At 43.5% G+C, this 9,226-nt stretch overlaps 1 protein-coding gene across 1 annotated transcript in view; it reads right to left on the bottom strand.

Annotated features, from left to right (window-relative positions):
• IFT81 (intraflagellar transport 81) overlaps window positions 1-9,226 on the bottom strand; it is a 194,147-nt gene that overhangs the window by 168,175 nt on the left and 16,746 nt on the right. The gene's annotated exons all lie outside the window — the stretch shown is intronic.

Below are 9,226 nucleotides of genomic sequence, written 5' to 3'. Positions count from 1 at the left end.
CTCTGCTCAGCAGGGAGCCTGCTTCCCTCTCTCTCTCTCTGCCTGCCTCTCTGCCTACTTGTGATCTCTGTCTGTCAAATAAACAAATAAAATCTTTAAAAAAAAAAAAAAAAAAGCAACTCACACCCAAACCTTTACTATTTCTGTATAGTGACCTCTAAGAATGTGAAAATGGACAGTCAGAGGTTTTAGGATCTTCCTTCAGGATTTCTTTTTCATGGTTCTGATATTAGAATTGATTATTTCTAAACAATTCTTTTAAAGAATAAATAAAGACCACTATTCAACACTGTAAATGATGAAGGGTCTATGAGTTTTCTTAATACATATGCTAAAGTGTACCATTTTGATATGTTTTGAAAACCAGGTGCGTTTTACTGTATTCATGTAACATGAATATGAGCAAAACACTTCTTTTTTTGACCCAGGATTTTATCTGGCTTTAAACTCAGGAATAGGGGCGCCTGGGTGGCTCAGTGGGTTAAGCCGCTGCCTTCGGCTCAGGTCATGATCTCAGGGTTCTGGGATCGAGTCCCGCATCGGGCTCTCTGCTCAGCAGGGAGCCTGCTTCCTCCTCTCTCTCTGCCTGCCTCTCTGCCTGCTTGTGATCTATCTCTGTCAAATAAATAAATAAAATCTTTAAAAAAATAAATAAATAAATAAACTCAGGAATAAATTAGGCCAGACTGGACTTTCATTTTTACTGTCTTTCAGAGATAGGAGATGATACATGACTTCTTATATGTAAGAAATGTATTCGAACAGTTGGTTATATGGGACTTCAGAATTTAATATTTTGCTCCTAGAATTCTAATGTATGAGCTACAGATTCCATTCTGATAAACCTTTGAAACTTTATACCTTTATTTTATTTTATTTCTTGATGCCTTATCCTTAGTGTGTTTTTTTACCACCCCTGGAGGCCCCAAATGGAGTCAGAATTTGTAATGACAATTGGGCTCTGGATCTTCCCACTATCCCCTTTCTCCTTCCCCACAGATGCTTTAGATGAGAGGGTGATGTGTTATGTCAACAGTGTGTAATGTCTGACACCTCCAACAATAACGTGCATCATATTTGTATCTGGTTTTTAGTTGACCGCATAAACTAATGTCATCAGCAAAGGCATCTCAAGGAGAATCACACTTTATAGGATCTGTTTTCTTGTAGTTAAGCCCATTATTCTGTAGGGTAATTGCCCAGTATTCACTACTTCATGTCTGTATTAGAGATCTTTCTTGTAACATTAGCTGGTTTCATGTAGAATTGGTAATGAACTTGCATTTCTCTCTTCAAAGGGCACCAGTTTTTAAATACATCCTAATTCTAGGGCACCTGGATGGCTCAGTGTCATGATCTCAGGTCATGATCTCAGCATCCTGGGATCAAGCCCCATCTCGGACTCTCTGCTCAACAGGGAGCCTGCTTCCCTTCCTCTCTCTCTGCCTGCTTGTGATCTCTGTCTGTCAAATAAATAAATAAAATCTTTGGAAATAAATAAATAAATAAATACACCCTATTCTAGTTTGGTATTCACATGTCTTAACTAGATAATATGTTTTGATAATAAAAATATCATTGTTTTAATTATAAAAGATAATGTATAATTTATGATTACTGAAGTGTTCCTTTTACTTCCTTTTCTCAGAAGATCCCTAAATCACAGTCAGGCATTGACACTTTCATTCAGCATATATTTTGAGCAACTATGACATTATAAGATATATATTTGGTCTTTGCTCCCAATTCCTGACATAGAGCTCCTAAATCCTTTAGAATCTGCTGGGTGATAATAGGTGATAAGAATGTCTTGTGTTCTAACAGCGCAACTCTTGATGGGCTCCCTACTTCAGAATGGGGGCTGGTTGCCAGAAAGACCAAGCTATGATCAGAAGCTTAGATCTTTGAGCCCCATTCTCTCATCCTCTAGAGTGGAGAGGAGTTAGAAACGGAGTTAAAAATTGATTGTGCCCACATGATAAAGCTCCCCTAAAAAATGTCTCAATTACGAAATTTGGAGAACTCCTGAATCAATGAACACATCTACATGCTACGAGAGTGGCGTACCCCAACTCCACAGGGACAGAAACATCTGTGCTCAGGGCTGTTTTGGACCTTGCCCTATGTACCTCTTCATCTGGCTGTGGTCTGTATCCTTTATAATAAACCAGTAAATACAAAAAATGGTTTCCGGGGCACCTGGGTGACTCAGTGGGTTAAAGCCACTGCCTTCAGCTCAGGTCATGATCTCAGAGTCCTGGGATTGAGCCCCAAATTGGGCTCTCTGCTCAGCAGGGAGCCAGCTTCCCTCTCTCTGCCTGCCTCTCTGTCTGCTTGTGATCTCTGTCAAACAAATAAATAAAAATCTTTAAAAAAAAAAATGGTTTCCCTGAGTTCTGTGAACCATTATGGTAAATGACTGAACCTGAGAACAGGGTTATGGAAACCCCCAATTTACAGCCACTTGGTCTGACGTACAGGGGACACCCTGGGACCTGTGATGGCACCTGAAGTGGACGACAATCTCTGGCATAGATGCCTCAACCTAAGGGGTCCAGGCTAACCCCAGCAGTTAATGACACAATTGAATCTTTTTTAAAAAAACACCTTTTTTTTTAATCTTTTTTTTTTTTTTTTAATTATGCAGGGCACCTGGGTGGTTCAGTGGTTTAAAGCCTCTGCCTTCGGCCCGGTTCATGGTCCCAGGGTCCTGGGATCGAGCCTCACATCAGGCTCTCTGCTCCACAGGGAGCCTGCTTCCTCCTCTCTCTCTGCCTACTTGTGATCTCTGTCTGTCAAATAAATAAATAAAATCTTTTTAAAAAAATTAAGCAATGGGTGCACTGGATGTGGTTTCACTTCCTGCTGCTTGTATATTTCTTAACACATATTCTAATCCCATGCAGTCATCATTCTGGGAATCCCAAGTGCCCCCTGACTAACTCCGACTCTCTTTTGAAGAGATCTAGTCATCACTATCTTCTCTGGCTTTTACTGTGATCTTTTGGTTTCCTCTTTTCCTGTTGGGCTATAAAGGGTTATAAATTATGTTTCCAAAATAAATGATGATCTGTGGAGAGGATTTTGCATTCCTAACATCCTCAGTTCCTCTTAATTGTCAAGGTCACATGAGACCAGGTCTTCTGAAGTCAGCGCATGAGGTACCCAATACTGACTGGCCATTTTAACCAAATAATTGCCATACTTGACAGGTTTGAATGAGTGCTTAATGCAAGCCTGGTCAGTATAGTAAGTTATGAGTTATATTTTATTCCCCAAGCAAAAAATAAGCTCCTCAAAGGCAAAGGACTCATCTTGGCTTTGGGTCCATTACATGCCTCTTCCAGCATGGTGGTACAGTAGGAGAGAGACTCTGGAAACTGACCACCTAGAGTCAAATCCTGAGTCACTAATTAGCTAAGTCACTAATTAGCTCATTTAATGGTTAGAATCCTCACTTGCTTCTTTGTGTCCAAGGGTTGTTTTAAGTCTTAAATGTAAGTGTAAATGCGTGTAGAGTACCCTACTCACTGCCAGTTACAGAATAAGCATTCAATAAATGTTAGCTATTGGGAACACGTGGGTGGCACAGTTGGTTAAGTGTTCGACTCTTGATTTCAGCTCAGGTCATGATCTCAGAGGCATGAGACTGAGCCTCGTGTCAGGCTCTAGGCTGAGCTCAGAACCTGCTTAAGATTCTCTCTTGGGACGCCTGGGTGGCTCAGTAGGTTAAGGACCTGCCTTTGGCTCAGGCCCTGATCTCAAGGTCCTAGAATAGAGCCCCACATCAGACTTGCTGCTCAGTGGGGAGCCTGCTTCTCTCTCTGCTCCTCCCCCTTACTCCTGATGAGTGTGCTCTCTCTCTTAAGCCTCTGCCTTCAGCTCAGGTCATGGTCTCAGGGTCCTGGGATCAAGCCCCTCATTGGGCTCTCTGCTCAGCAGGGGGCCTGCCTCCACCCCCACCTGACCTGACTCTCTGCCTACTTGTGATCTCTCTCTGTGTCAAATAAATAAATAAAATCTTTAAAATAAATAAACAAATAAAATTTTAAAAGGGGGTGCCTGGGTGGCTCAGTTGGTTAAGCATCTGCCTTTGGCTCAGGTCATGATCCCAGGGTCCCTGCTCAGTGGGGAACCCCATTTCTCCCTCTCCCTCTGCTCCTCTACCTGCTTGTGCTTGCTCTCTCTCTCTCAAACAAATAAAATAATTAAATTTAAATTTAATTTAATTTAATTTAATTCTCCCTCTGTCCCTCCCACTTGCACGCTCTCTAAAATAAATCATTTTTTTAAATGTTAGCTAAGGGGGTTAGGGATAGGGTGGCTGGGTTATGGACATTGGCGGGGGCATGTACTATTGTGAGCGCTGGGAATTGTGTAAGCCTGACGATTCACAGACCTGTACTCCTGGGGCTAATAATTCATTATATGTTAATAAAAAAATAAAGTTAAATTTTTTAATATGTTAGCTATTATTATTTTTTAAAGTTTAACCATATGTCTAACTATTACTGTGATTTGGATGGTGCCTATTTAATAACCTCTAAATATTCCACTGAAACAGTTTAGAGGCAAATCAAATGAGTACAAAGGAGAAGTCACTACTTCTGCTTGCTCCACCTCAGCCACAGATGCTCCTCCAGAAATCCCAAGCTCAGTTACTAGTAGTACCACCTGCCATCAGCTCAATCTCCCAAACCAGAAATTCAAGTGACCGTTTCCATGCCTCCTGTCCATGTCCCCTTTTTCTGCCCCCCATTCCATCCAATCTCACTAATCGCTCATTTACTGCCCATCTTGGCACTATGCAGGTACTAGGGATAAACAGGTGAACAAGCCAGGTTGTCCAGGAGGTTAAGTGCAGTGAAGGAAGCGGGTGAGCAATGTATAAAGAAATGAGATGAGGGGCGCCTGGGTGGCTCAGTGGGTTAAGCCGCTGCCTTCGGCTCAGGTCATGATCTCAGAGTCCTGGGATCGAGCCCCACATTGGGCTCTCTGCTCAGCAGGGAGCCTGCTTCCTCCTCTCTCTCTGCCTGCCTCTCTGCCTGCGTGTGATCTCTGTCTGTCAAATAAATAAATAAAATCTTTTTTTTTTTTTTTAATTTACATCTTTTTTTTTTTTTTTTTAAATATTTTATTTATTTACTTGAGAGAGAGACAGTGAGAGAGAGCATGAGTGAGGAGAAGGTCAGAGAGAGAAGCAGACTCTGCATGGAGCTGGGAGTCCGATGCGGGACTCGATCCCGGGACTCCAGGATCATGACCTGAGCCGAAGGCAGTCGTCCAACCAACTGAGCCACCCAGGCGTCCCAATAAATAAAATCTTAAAAAAAAAAAAGAAAAGAAAAGAAATGAGATGAGAACACGTTGGGGTAAAGGGCATAAGAAAAACAAGCAGCACGCCCTAACAGGAACCACGGGGTTACTTCTGATAGGGATCAGGGATGGCCTCTCCAAGGAAGTGACATTTAAGCTGGATCCGAATGTCAGGAAGAAGCTGGCTGGGACGCGCTGGAGGAACAGAGGGACAGCAAGGGCAAACACGGAAGTGGGAAAAAAAGTGAGCATGTTCCAAGAACTGTCATATGGCCGGTGTGGCGGGGACATTTACAACACATCTTTGTCTTTTAAGTCTATCCAGGGAGGGACAAAGCCTTGTTTTCTTACTGCTTCATGAGCTGTGTGGGCCCATCTCACTGAACCAAAACTGCAAAGAAAGGCAAAATCCATATAGGCAAGGGTAACTACAGGGAATTTGTGAAGCTCTCGAGACAGGAGCTGGGCCTCCCTGGATGAAGAGGCCAGAAACGTCATCTGGAGGGAGGAGAAGAGCCACTCTTGAAAGGAACAACAAGCATGAGCCAGGCCCAGAAGGGAACGAGTATGGTATGTACTCAGATTGCTGGGGGACCTGGCTAGCTCCCCAGAATGGGAAGAAAGTAGAAGATGAAAAGAGACTGATGTGCAGAAAATCCTGGGGGGAAGAAAAAAAGGCAGAAGTGTTTGGACCAATTGCAAAGTCAAGAAAGAGCCATTCTTGGGCTGACAGGGACACAAGGAAAGCAGTGAGTTAAGAACATCCTTCAGGGGGTGCCTGGGTGGCTCAGTGGGTTAAGGCCTCTGCCTTCGGCTCAGGTCATGATCCCAGAGTCCTGGGATTGAGCCCCGCATCAGGCTCTCTGCTCGGCAGGGAGCCTGCTTCTTCCTTCTCTCTCTCTGCCTGCCTCTCAGCCTACTTGTAATCTCTACCTGTCAAATAAATAAATAAAATCTTTAAAAAAAAAAAAGAACATCCTTCAGGATGTGGTATATATACATACAATGGAATACTAAGCAGCCATCAAAAGAAACAAAATTTTGCCATTTGCAACGATGTGGATGGAACTAGAGGGTATTATGCTAAATGAAATAAGTCAATCAGAAAAAGATAATTATACATATTCTCTCTGATATGAGGAATTTGAGAGGCAGGGTGGTGGAGTTGTGGGGGGTCGGGAGGGAAAAAAATCAAACAAGATGGGATCGGGAGGGAGACAAAGCATAAGAGACTCTTAATCTCACAAAACAAACTGAGGGTTGCTGGGGGTGGGGGGTAGGGAGTGGGTGGTGGGGTTATGGACATTGCGGAGGGAATGTGCTATGGTGAGTGCTGTGAAATGTGTAAGCCTGATGATTCACAGACCTGTACCCCTGGGGAAAATAATTCATTATAGGTTAATAACAAACAAACAAAAGAACATCCTTCAGGCAGGGATGCCTGGGTGGCTCAGTCAGTTAAGAGTCTGCCTTTCGCTCAGGTCATGATCCCAGGGTCCTGGGATCCAGCGATGCATCAGGCTCCTTGTTCAGAAGGGAACCTGCTTCTTCCTCTACCTGCTGCTCCCCCTGCCTTGTGCGCATGCTCATTCTTTCTCTCTCCCTCTCTCTGACAAATAAAAAATATAATCTTTAAGGAAAACAAACAAACAAACAAACAAACAAACAAAAACATCCTTCAGGCAGCCACGAGGATGTTGGCTAGAGAGAAACCCTGGGATGGGAAATTACTTAGGAAGTCACCTGGGACCACAGAGGAGTGATTCAGTAAGCAACCTGGACTACTAATTTGGAGGTGGGGATAGAAGAAAAGAAAAAATGTTGTTAAATCCCTTTAGATCCAACAAAAGGGGGTTAGTCCAATAAATGATGGCACACTCATGTAATACAGCCACATGCAACAACTTAAAAGGATGCCAAAGGAGGAGAGCACATGATATTGAGAGATGTTCGAGGAAGAACACATCTATGTGACATTTTTCCTTAAGGAGAATGTGAGCCTTTAATTAGAGCACTCTCTTTTATTTCCGGCACAGAGAGTAGTTGTTAAGAACCTTTAATCCTGAATGTACATTTTTTTTTAAGATTTTATTTATTTATTTGTCAGAGATATAGCGAGCGAGAGCGAGCATAGGCAGACAGAGAGGCAGGCAGAGGCAGAGGGAGAAGCAGGCTCCCCGCGGAGCAAGGAGCCCGATGTGGGACTCGATCCCAGGACGCTGGGATCATGACCTGAGCCGAAGGCAGCTGTTTAACCAACTGAGCCACCCAGGCGTCCCCTGAATGTACATTTAAGAAAACAAAGAAGGGGCGCCTGGGTGGCTCAATCGGCTAAATGTCTGACTCTTGGTCTTAACTCAGGTCCTGATCTCAAAGTTGTGAGATCGAGCCCCACACCCGGCTTTGTGCTCAGTGGGGACTCTGCTTGAGATTCTCTCTCCCTCTGCCCATCCACCACTACGCTCACACAAGCTTTTTCGCTCTCTCTCAAATAATAAAAATATTTTTTAAAAAAGATTTATTTGTCGAAAGAGAGAAAGAGAGCACAAGTAGGGGGAGCAGCAGGCAGAGGAGCAGGCTCCCCGTTGAGCAAGGAGCCCAATGAGGAACTTGATCCCAGGATTCTGGGATCATGAAATGAGCCAAAGGCAGATGCTTAACCAACTGAGCCACCCAGGTGCCCCTAATAAATAAAAATCTTAAAAAAAAAAAAAAAAAAAAAAAGGGAAGACAAAGAAGTGCCGCCTCATTACCTCATTCCTCATTGGAATATGCCCTGGATAATGACAAATCAATTGAGGAATATCAGAAAAGGTCAATGCCATTTCCTGAAATCCAAAAATCAAAATTAAAAACCATCCTTCCGGTTTTCCTCTACCATGGTTTGTTTGGGGAAGTCAATGAATAGTTGGCCTATGGCTGGCTCTTTGCCTACTGTTACGGGGTAAATTTTGCGGCCCCCCTCCACTAATGCAGACACTGAAGTCCTAACTCCCGTCATCTCAGAACATGGCTGGATTTGGGGATGTAGTCTTCAATGAGGTAACTAAGGTAAAATTAGCTCTAATCCAATCTGACTGGTGTTTTTCTAAGAAGAGGAGATTAAGACACTGACACAGAGGGAAAATCATGTGACGATATAGGAGTGGACAAGGAGAGAAGCCAACACCAAGATCTCAGACTTTCAGCCTCCAGAACTGTGAGGAAACAGATTTCTATTGCTTAAACCACTCTGTCGTGGTGCTTTGTTATGACAGTGCTACCAAATACACCTCCCTTCTTTATTTTATGTTTTTGGTAAAGATTCTATTTACTTATTTGAAAGAGAGAGAGCATGAGCAGGGGGGAGGGTCAGAGGCAGAGGGAAAAGCAGACACTCTGCTAAGCAGGAAACCTGACATGGGACTTGATCCCAGGACACTGGGATCCTGACCTGAGCCGAAGGCAGATGCTTAACCAACTGAGCAACCCAGGCGTCCCTCCCTTCTTTCTTTTTAATTGTGACAAATGTATTCTAATATAAAATGTAATGCATGGACTTGGCAGTTCCTCAAATACTTAAATACGGAATCTCCATAGGATCCAGTTACTCCACTTCCAGGTATATACCCCACAGAATTGAAAGCAGGGACTCAAATAGACACCTGTACACAAGTGTCCACTGACAACAACTCGGGGCACCTGGGTGGCTCTGGGTTAAAGCCTCTGCTTTTGGCTCAGGTCATGATCCCAGGGTCCTGGGATCAAGCCCCACATCTGGGCTCTCTCCTTAGCAGGGAGCCTGCTTCCCTCCTCTCTCTCTCTGCCTGCCTCTCTGCCTACTTGCGAGCTCTGTCAAATAAATAAATAAAACCTTAAAAAAGAAAAAAAAAAGATGGTAACAACCCAGCATCCACCAACAGATGAGTAG

The sequence above is a fragment of the Mustela nigripes genome, chromosome 8 (assembly GCF_022355385.1).
Source record: "Mustela nigripes isolate SB6536 chromosome 8, MUSNIG.SB6536, whole genome shotgun sequence".
NCBI lineage: Eukaryota > Metazoa > Chordata > Mammalia > Carnivora > Mustelidae > Mustela > Mustela nigripes.
This window is presented reverse-complemented; position numbering and strand designations above follow the sequence as displayed.